Raw genomic sequence first — 11,249 nt, 5'->3', positions numbered from 1 at the left:
TTTTTTATATTGTAATTAGTTATTTATTAGCCAAATATTTTAAATAAGGTTGTTTGTCAAAACAAGCAAACCCTATAGTATGCTTACACATTTTTCAACATATCATAAAACAAGTCTTTAAAAACTAGAATGAACTAAATGTCTGCACAACAGTCTGCCAAAGTCAGTGTCCCAACCATATGGTCTATAAATAAACAGAGCATTTTTAAACAAATATTATTGTAAGGTCGATAATTAAACCCTATTGGTAAAAAGAGTTTTGTTAAAAGTTTTATTGAGATGGATTGTTGGTGACTGGATGCGTGTTAGCCTGATTGGGTTGCTTTACACAGACATAGGAAAATTAAGACCTGTTTACAATTATTAAAGACCTACAAGACAAAATTTCTGTGAATTTAACACTTTCAGGTCTAAAACTTAGTTTTTGGAATTTAAGACTTTAAGACCCTGTGGACACCTTGTTATAAAGAAGCAAAAATCGTAGTCTAGCATAGTGGTTCTCAACCATGTTCTCTGAGAACAACCAGCACTGCATAATTCCACTTCTCCTTTACCACACACACAAGATTCAGATCATCAGCATATTAGCAGAGACTGCAAGATCTGAAAAGGGTGTGACAGATAAAGAAGACAAGCAAAATGTGTAATGCTGGTTGTCCCCCAGGAACGTTAGATCAGTGGTTCTCAATCACAAAATTGTATCATGACATGTCAATTATATCAATACACATATTTTAGCTTGCAACATGCCATAACTTAAGTTTGCACAAAACAAATAAACAAAAATGGCAATGCAGGTTGGGGAGGAAAAGGAAGAATGAGAAGACTAGAGCTACACTGGAGTGGAGGGTTGGTATGAGAATGATTATTAATTTATTTGATCAAAACTATATATTTTTAAATGTGATTTGTCCTATTGATAGCAGAGCTAAATTTGCAGCATAATTATTATAATCTTCTTCAATCTGTTAAAATGATGATTATAAATGTTTGTACTGCATTCTGTTTTTTGAGACGGAACCGTGATACACTGTTTATCAGGTTCCTCTGATGAATCAGAATTTATTTGTAACTAATCTTTCATAACATAAATGAATTTAACATATATGAAATTAAGTTTTTGCTAGTTTAGTAATATTTTAATTTAATATTTCTTATTTATAGTGGATTTTAGGCTTATACTTTTCATTCATGCAGTTTTTATAAACGATTTATTTTCAACGAACTGTTTTTATTTAAACAGAAATACAAAAAAAATGGTCTCTTTTCATTAATTTTGTTTTTCGGCTCAGTCCCTTTATTAATCAGGGGTCACCACAGCAGAATAAACCACCAGCTTATCCAGCATGTTTTACGCAGCGGATGCCCTTCCAGCCTCAACCCATCTCTGGGAAACATCCACACACGCTAATAAAACTACGGACAATTTAGCCTACTCAAGTCACCTGTACCTCATAACTTTGGACTGTGGGGGAAACCGGAGCACCTGAAGGAAACCCAGGCGAACGCAGGGAGAACATGCAAACTCCACACAGAAACGCCAACTGACCCAGCCGAGGCTCGAACCAGCGACCTTGTTGCTGTGGGGCGACAGCACTACCTACTTCGCCCTGGTCTCTTTTCATTTAAGTGAAATTAACAAAAAAAAGTTATCAAAGTTTACGTTTATTGCTAAGAAAAAAGCCATGAATGTAAACAAGTTTCAAATATTCGAGGCTGATAATATTATATATATATATATATATATATATATATATATATATATATATATATATATATATATATATATATATAAATAAATAAATACATTTTAAATGCAGTAGCAAATGTTTCCATGGCATCAAATCAGTTACAATTAGCCTCCATTTTTCAATTTTTGTAGGCCCATTTACTTTTTGAATCAAGGCCATGAGTTTATTTTTTCTGTACCAAACTTCACACTGTTCCAGTAAAAAAACAATAATGATTATAAATGTGGTCAAAACTGACCAAAAAGCCTGTTAAATATGACATTGATCTGCTCTTCCTCATTTCACAAGGTGAAATATTCATTCATTCATTGTATTTTCAGCTTAGTACTTTTATTAATCTGGGGTCGCCACAGCGGAATGAACCGCCAACTTATCCAGCATATGTTTTACGCAGCGGATACCCTTCCAGCTGCGACCCATCACTGGGAAACATCCATACACTCTCAATCACACACATACAATACACTACGGACAATTTAGCTTACTCAATTCGCCTATAGCGCATGTGTTTGGACTGTGGGGGAAACCGGAGCACCCGGAGGAAATTCACGTAAACACAGGGAGAACATGCAATCTCCACACAGAAATGACCCAGCTGAGGTTTGAACCAGCGACCTTCTTGCTGTAGGAAAGATCGCCACCCACTGCACCACACGTGAAATATTACTTAACTTCAAATAACATCCAGTCAAACAATAATGTGTTCAAACACCATGAGTATGTCCCACAACACCCTCTGTGTCACGAATCTCTTAAAAATCTGTCAAACACACAAACAACCTGGCCTCAGGTCTGAAACAGATCCTCTATTGTCAGGTTAGTGAACATATAGCTTTCACCGAGAGGAGAATGAGAGTCAATCTCACCGACACTCAACAGATAATTACACTCTTTGCCATTCATCTGCGCTAATGAGAATCCAGCATGATTCAGCTGACATTAACGTTCACGAGTAGACCATGGTAATTATATTCACATATGATGTGAATATACGCCCTTGATCATTTCACAAGTTTATCCAGGATCTATTTCTCCTCCTCCTCCGGCTGCCATGGAGATCTGATAGAACGATGAACGAGGAGAAACAGTTATTCTTGCCGTCCAATCTACCTCACAGTGAGAGGCGCATGTCCGTCAGAGGCAGAAATCCTCTTATCCGTGCCCTCGACCCATCCAGACCACAGCATTTCCCTCTCTCGCTCTTGGCTCCGACACAAACCTCTCCTGGGCTTCTGGAGGTCAATGAGACACATGCTAGAAGAGCAACCTGAAGGGCTCTGAGAGATGGAGACTGGGATCAGAGTTTAAGGCTGTTGAGTCTTGAGGATGCAGCTGCTGTAAAGGTTAATAAGGCTATGTTCACACTGTCATTGTTTGGGATTGAAAGCCACATTCATTTCTATATCTACGGTTCACACTACAGCTTATGACAGAAACTTGAAAACTGTCTGTATGAACAACTGTGCAAGTCAAGCTCATACTCTAAGACCCCGTTCACTCAGGGCATCTGCAAAAACGCTTCTCATTTACTTTGAATGGAATGGCGTCAGCAATCATCGCTGAACTGGTTTGTTGGTCCATTGAGTTACATTGAGTCCATTGCTAGAAGAATTAGTTGCCAATCAGCCAATCAGTTCACGTTATGTAAATACAAGTGCAGATGCTAGAATAGGAGGCTGAGAAAATGTTGATTTTTGCATCTGAACTAATAATCACATCTTCATACACTCCTCCATTTGTGTCTTTTTGTGTCACAGTCCAAGCTGAATGTGCTTGGCTGTCGTCACTATTGCGATCACGCTTCCTACACGCCCTTCGTTAGTGTTAATGCTGTGAGAGCAGGGGTATAAGCTGATGTTGGCCATCGGTGAGCATCTGGTAGGCTAGTTTGTTTGGGGTGTTCTACATATTGCCTCATGTCAGAGGGAGATCGCCAATTCAGAATGTAGAATCGGTGAAAGAGAAGACTTTGATTGGCTGTGCGGCGACAAATCAGAGACCATAAGAGATGAATCTAAAAGATGCAAGTCAAGAGAGAACACAAAGAAGCCGACTGTCATTTCACTGTATTTCTTAAATCTATGCGAACGATACTGGTTATCAGATTATCAGACATATTTGCACAAGTCCCCCTGTCATGAGTAGTACTGTAAAAATTGTAAGTAAAAGCTGCTTTGCTTATAACTTGTATATGCAGAGCAATAGTTCGAGCATGCAGCACTAAAGGCTGATTTATACTTCTGAATCCAAGTATAGTTGAATACCCTTCGCCGTGGTTGAAGCCGACGCTGATGCACACCTCTCAAAAAATGTAACTACATGTCGCCTTGATGCACAGCACAAGCTGTGATTGGTTGACTTGGTAGCGATGATAAATGTGGGTGGGCAGAGAGCTGGGAGAGAGGAAAGAGCCCATTTGAATGAGGGTTTAAGCAAGGAGGAGTGCCAGATGGAGACTTTTGTTTTGTGTTTACCTTATGTTTAAAGTTGTTGCATGTCTACCAGTTCTCATCAATGAATGAGCAAGTTTGAGCTACTTGAATCGTAAGGTAGCATTACAGGTATTTCCGGTGTAAACAAAACTCCTGTAAAGAAACTTGTCACAGAGGAACAAAACCTCATCGCCAGCTGGTGATTCGGAAGTGTTACTGCAACAAACAAAACAAGTGCGAGGTATATGCTGTGGGTTATGGTAATCACTCGACATTGACGTATAATTCAGCCTTAACTCCTCTCAAGTGGGCACAGAACGCACATGATTTTTGGTCCAGACATATTTAGTTATCATCCCCACTAGTTTTTTTATTGGCTTGGTAAGTCCTAGGCTTAAGGATCACAAACAACATACACTGTAAAAAGTAAAGGTGCTTCAAGTACTCTGTTGAGTACTCAAGGAACTTCAACATGTATTTTAAGTGCCTCAAAGCTCTTTCTCTCAAAAAGGGGTTCCTTGAGGAACCACTGACAGTCTTTGCAGTGCTTGCAGGACCCTTTTGCAGTAACTGGGATCCTACAAGCACTTTTTTGTCAATACTGAGGTTCTGGAGTCACTGTTTCCTTACACTAAGACCTCGAAGCACTTTGAAAGTTATTGGAGGAACTCAATTTTCAAAAAAGAGTTACTGAAAGATCTATGAACTTATATAATGGTTCCTGGTGGATCTCTCCTCTAAAAGCTAGCACTTAAAGGAACCAAAAGATTTTTTTTTTTTTTTGTTATAATTAAATAGACAATTGTGGAGACCAGAAAATGAGATGGATGTTAATTTACTTAATATTTACTTAGTTATTTGTGCTTTTAGAATGATATGAAATTTGGTGTTTGTTTTTCTTTTTTGTGTGGCACTCACTGTGAACACAAGAATATCATTGATAAGAGTCTAAATGTTGACTTGATTGCAGTTAGGAGACTGACTGGGAAATTGTGAAAAAATGTGAAAATGTAAAAGTAATTTTGGAGAATAAAATACAAATGAGCCACAACAGAGGAAAAAAGAGACAAAAACATGCACAGGCTTGTACAATTATGAAAATGATAATTATTATAGGGGGCTAATTCAATTTTCTGTCAATTTGTCTGTCATTTAAAACAATAATAATAACAACAACAACTGCTGCAATAATAATATTAACAATAATAATAATAATAAATATTAAGCTATTATTATTGTTGTTATTTTTATAAAAATAGAACTATTATAGCACAGTTCTTCAAAAATCCACTCATGAAAAATATTTAAGATATAACTAAACTTAAGTATAGAGGCTATGGGCTCTGGGTTATTAATAAAAAGTATTCCTCCAGTTTGTTTTGATAAACCAACAAAGATAACTTGCTAATGAATGCAGTATTTTGTACATTTTTATTTTTCTAAATTAAATGTTTTTTTTTTTCATCTGTTTCTTGGATTAATGGAATGGAATTAATTGTGTTGCCAAAATAAATAAATAAAAATTAACCGGAACTAACAAAATAATATAAACATGACGCGGACGCGCATTATCGTGCACGCGCAGGTCGCAGGAGCGTTTTCAAATAGCGAGTTGTAACGGCTCCTTTCCTCCATTTCATGACGGCTGTCATCTCTAACACACGGAAGGTGAGTAAGTTGGCAAAATAAATATACAAATTAGATACGATTTGCACACAAATATCTACACTTACACGCATCATTATGTCGTGTAACCTGTTTTAGGAACGTCTCGCGAAGCGATTGCTGTTGTATAAGATTGGGTAAACATTATTATTTTGCGATAATAACAATCGGCTGGATATACATAATCACTCAAATTACACGTCTACCTCACACAAATATAAATAATTTGATGTAAAATATTGATTTATGTCGAAATATTTTATTGTCATTGAACACGAAGCTTCCATGAAAGCCATTGCAAGCGACCGTTAATTTCAAATTAAACAGATAACGTTATACATTCGTACTTATTAGACGGCTTTACCCACAAATATATTTATTTATTTATTGTCTTCCCTTACATAAACAGTGTGTAGCAAGTGTCTTGAGCAGGGTTGCTTATATTATTTTCTAGCCGCGATGCTATCTAATATTCTTTCCTTTTATTGTTTGTGAGTAATATTACGCATTTGTTATTATTTGCGTTTCTTAAACAGTTACCTGTGTGACAAATTGTGTCTAAGTTATGTACTTCAATATATTTTTTATTCATTCACACAAATAATGTACATAAAGCCTGCCTTTTTCCTTCTCAGAACCTCCACATAAACCCTGAAATTGTTCAGTATTCTCTCAAACAGCCGTTTGAGTCACCTCAAATGTAAGTATTTTTTTAAGTAACTAACTGAATTGGAAATAAATGTAAAAATACTTCATTTAACAAACAATATTATTTGATAATCATTATCCAGCTGGGTAACACTGAACTAATGACATTAAACTTTTAACCTTTTAAGTGTTTAAAATCACTCACTTATTTTCTCATTTGCTTCTTTCTGATGTATCCATATTAGGTGTAAATCATTGTGACAGATATAGACTAGAAATTTAAAGTTTGCTGTATCAAATCCAGGTAGCAGAGGGCCAGGTTAAAACGGTCCGATGCACTTCACTTGCAATGCAGATCATCATTTCTGGACAGCTTTCTACTTACTGCTGTGGACATGAAAGGTTCAGCAGACTTTTTGCTCTGAATGAATGGCTATTAACATGGTGTGAAGAATTTGCTCTTTATTAACAATTGGAATCTTTTCTAGGATCGTCCTAGGCTTGCCCATGCTGATGGGCTGCACCACAGCAGTACTGGAGCTGAATTCCTGTCGGACAACATCTTCAGGATGCTTTGACTAGTTAGTGAAAATCCACATTTTAGTCATGTAGACTTTTGCTCGTCCCACTTTAATCACAGTAATGCATATCTGGCTAACTTCATAGAAACTGTCTGTTCCTCGCATTATTAGATCAAGAATTTAATTTACTATGTGTTCTAGAAAAAAATCTATTAAAAATCAAACCAGAAAAATGGTAAATAAGTGAAAATACTTTTTTTTTTTTTTTTTTTAAGTTTGGTCTTCTAAACGTCAGGCCACTTGCACCTAAAGCAAGTATTGTAAATGAACAGACAACAATCTTAATGCACTAATAATCCTAATCTTAATGTCTTACTGAAACCTGACTAAAGCAAAATAACTACAGTATGTGAACTTGAATTTAATTAAATTACATTTATTATTAGATAAAGCAACATAATGCTTGGGTAATACATTTAAAATTAATAGTTGTTCAATTAAAATAATATTTATAAAGTGTCCACCAAATTAAAGTTTTTTAACAAAGTAGTGAGTTAGTTAATACCACCTCACAAATAAACATGGTTTAAAGTAAATAAAAATTTTGTCATCATTTACCCACCTCTAATATGTTCCAAACCTGTTTGATTTTCTTTCTTTAGTTGAGTGCAAAACATTATATTTTGATTAAAGCTGAGCATTTTTAACCGTTAAAAATAAATTATAACCAGTATAACAAAAGTATGGATTGTGGTTATAGGTTTTCTGTTTTCAGTTTAACAGATGAAAGAAACTTAAACAGGATTGGAACAAGTGAAGGTTGAGTAAATGATGACAGAATTAAATTTTTTGGGTGAACTGTCCCTTTAAAGTGGAAGTGAAGCACTCAGTCAAGTTTACATTCATTTGTAAATTGATGTCCAGTTTAGGGAAAATATAATAAACAAACTTGATTAATGTAACCATTATTGAAGAAAAGAGCATGTTTTACAATAGTTTATATTTTTAGAGCTAGGGTGCAGCTATTTTGGAATATCACTGTCTGACTTCACAAGGTTGGTTCCGTTCCCTCAGCTGAACAGATACAGTGGAAGTAATGGACTGAACACGGACACTAGAAAGCCTAATTTAACACAATGCATAAAGTTTTGGATGTGCATCACAGAGCTGGTGCAAATACAAGCATTACATTTACAGTTAAAGTCAGAATTATTGACCCCCCTTTGAATTTTTTTTTTCTTTTTTTAAAATATTTTCCAAATGATGTTTAGCAGAGGAAGGAAATTTTCACAGTATGTCTGATACTATTTTTTCTTCTGGAGAAAGTTTTATTTCAGCTAGAATAAAAGCTGTTTTTAATTTTTTTTAAAGCCATTTTAAGGTCAAAATTATTAGCCCTTTTAAGTTATATTTTTTGATAGTTTACAGAACAAACCATCGTTATACAGTAACTTGCCTAATTACCCAAACCTGCCTAGTTAACCTAATTAACCTAGTTAAGCCTTTAAATGTCACTTTAAGCTGAATACTAGTGTTCTGAAAAATATCTAGTAAAATATTATTTACTCTCATCATGGCAAAGATAAAATAAAACAGTTATTAGAAATGAGTTACTAAAACTATTATGTTTAGAAATGTGTTAAAAAAATTGGAAATTAGGGAAAAAAATAAACAAGGGTGCTAATAATTCAATGGAGCTAATAATTCTGACTTCAACTGTATGTCCGAAACATAAAAATACATTTTTAAATTTTTCTTTTATTATCGATCAATTGATGTGCTTTGGTCCACTCTCTGTTTTACGATGCCTGACTGCCCTCAATGTCTTTAACAAGATCTGGTACCTGACGTAATGGAGGCGGGTACTTTCACTTTTCACTATATAGCCCCTCAATTCTGTTCATGTTCAAACCAAACTAAGATCGGTGCCGTTTTTCACATCACAGGTTTTTTCGTGCTTCATATTTAATGTTGAAAGATTATTGTAATCGTTGCATTAGTCTGAATGTAAATCACCGTGCCAGGCAGCGCTGCACCAGTGTGAGAGAGTAGACCAAAGCACATCAAATGAACAGTATTTAAAAAAAAAAAAAGAAAAATAGTAAACATTTTAAAAAAAATTAGATTTTAAACACAAGTGTGTTCCTTGTATTTGTACCAGCTCTGCGATGCATGTCCACAACTTCACGCATTGTGTTAAATTAGGCTTTTCAGTCTTCATGTTCAGTCCATTATTTCCACAATATCACTTCAGTTGAGGGAACGGAACCAACCCCGTGACGTCAGACACAGCGACATTCCAAAATAGCTGCACCCTAGCTCTAAAAACTACAGTAAAACATGGCATTTTCTTCAAAATGGTTACATTAATCGAGTTTGTAATATATATTTTCATTAAAGTAGAAAACAATTCGCAAAATAACGTAAACTTGACAGACTGCTTTACTTTCATTTATATATTTTAAAAAACAAGACCAACTTTATATTAAGGCACCTTAACCACAGTACTTAAAGTTAAATTAATAATATGGTACAATGCACTTATTAAGTACTGTATATACATGTTTTTACATTGTATTATTGTAAAAACTTATTGTTGAGCCCTGTAATATTAATTTCTGTATTTCAAAGGCCACTTAAATTGTCCAAAAACAATATTTGACCTTCATGCATAGTTGATTTAAATTTTTAACTCATTTAATTTTCTCTTTATTTAATGTGTTTTTAATCAACTAATGGTTAATTAAAAAAAAAAAGCTAATAACTACAACCTGAATAAAATAACTATCGCAAATGCACTACACTCAAAATTATAGTGCATTATCTGTGTGAATGAGTGGGAAAATATGTGGGGTGCACTAAGGAGGGAGTGGTTTCAGACAGCTTTTGTGTTGTCTTATTTCTGCTTGTGCTCAGATATTTGAGAGGTTTACATTCTATGGATTTTGCCTTTATTGATGTATACGGGCACTCTGCAAGCAGTGAAAAAAAATCCTTTTATATAAATTAAGACAATTCCTAACTTTATTGATGTTTCCTTTTGTTATTCAGAAATGTTCTGCATATCTTTTGTGTATATGTCTTGATAAGTAAAAAAAATGGCTCTGGGAATATTGTGAATTTCTTTTGTTTTCATAACTTCTCAGGTTAACTACTTTTTAATTTACTTTTATAGGGACACCTTCAATGTGAAGCAGTGGACAGCTAAAGATGTTGCTGACTGTTATTGCTAGACATTATTTAAATTTGATTATTTGCATTAAAATGTATATTACATTATTAATCATATTATGTGAATATAATTGTGATGTATATTGATTAATAAAAGTAATTATTTAAGAAAAATGCAATTGTATTTTTTAAAAATCTATAAACATGTACAGTATAGATAAAGATAGATAGATAGATAGATAGATAGATAGATAGATAGATAGATAGATAGATAGATAGATAGATAGATAGATAGATGTCTATTGAATTTGTGATTAAACATGTTTGCACAAACCATAAATTAAGAGAGATAGGAAAAACAAGCAATAAAAAGATAAAATGGTGCTTCAAAGCACTCAAGGTGGTTCCTGGTCATTCTTAATAAGAGGGTTCCTCAGAGAACTGCTCCTTTTGAAATAGTGCCTAGAGGTTCTTTAGAGGGTTCCGCCGGCGTGGCAATTTGAAGAACCCCAAAAAGTGCCTCCATGAACCTTTCATTTTTACAGTGTTAATAAGAGGGTTCTTCCAGGAACCCTTGAAGTTCCTCAAAGAACTGCCCTTTTTTGAAATGGTGCCTAGAGGTTCTTTAGAGGGTTCCGCCAGTGTGGCAATGTGAAAAACCCCAAAAAGTGCCTCCAGGAACCTTTAATTTTTACAGTGTATACCAGACCATTATAAACCAGGCTGTTGTGCTCCTTAAGTCAAGAACACACCAATCCAATGCCATAAAACTAACGATGACAAAAAAACCACTGTTGTTGTAGAACTTTTCAGTTTTCACTGACATTCTGAGAGTTTCTGAAGTGACTGAAACTCTCCTAACACAGGTCATCCAGATAAAGGACAAAAAGATGCAGCTCATTCTGAATCACTGATTTCTAGAATATTGATTTCTACAGTATCTAGCATTTTGGAATACTGAATAAATGCTAAGATGTGCATACATTTTAAAAATGTTTACAAAAAAAAAATAAAAAATCAGCAGGATAAACCTTTTATTAAATAAGAAAACAATTGCATAA

The 11,249-nt window shown here is 34.6% G+C and overlaps 1 long non-coding RNA gene across 1 annotated transcript; it reads left to right on the top strand.

The window, feature by feature from the left end:
• Positions 1-6,481: 6,481 nt before the first annotated feature.
• On the top strand, positions 6,482-10,276 carry LOC130222479 (uncharacterized). The gene is made up of 4 exons (XR_008836475.1): positions 6,482-6,548; positions 6,801-6,898; positions 6,985-7,077; positions 10,193-10,276. It is a non-coding gene; the product is annotated as an uncharacterized LOC130222479 (long non-coding RNA).
• Positions 10,277-11,249: the final 973 nt, after the last annotated feature.

Source organism: Danio aesculapii, chromosome 4 (genome assembly GCF_903798145.1).
Source record: "Danio aesculapii chromosome 4, fDanAes4.1, whole genome shotgun sequence".
Taxonomy (NCBI): domain Eukaryota; kingdom Metazoa; phylum Chordata; class Actinopteri; order Cypriniformes; family Danionidae; genus Danio; species Danio aesculapii.
Note: the sequence above shows the minus strand (reverse complement) of the source record. Positions and strands in the feature narration are given on the sequence as shown.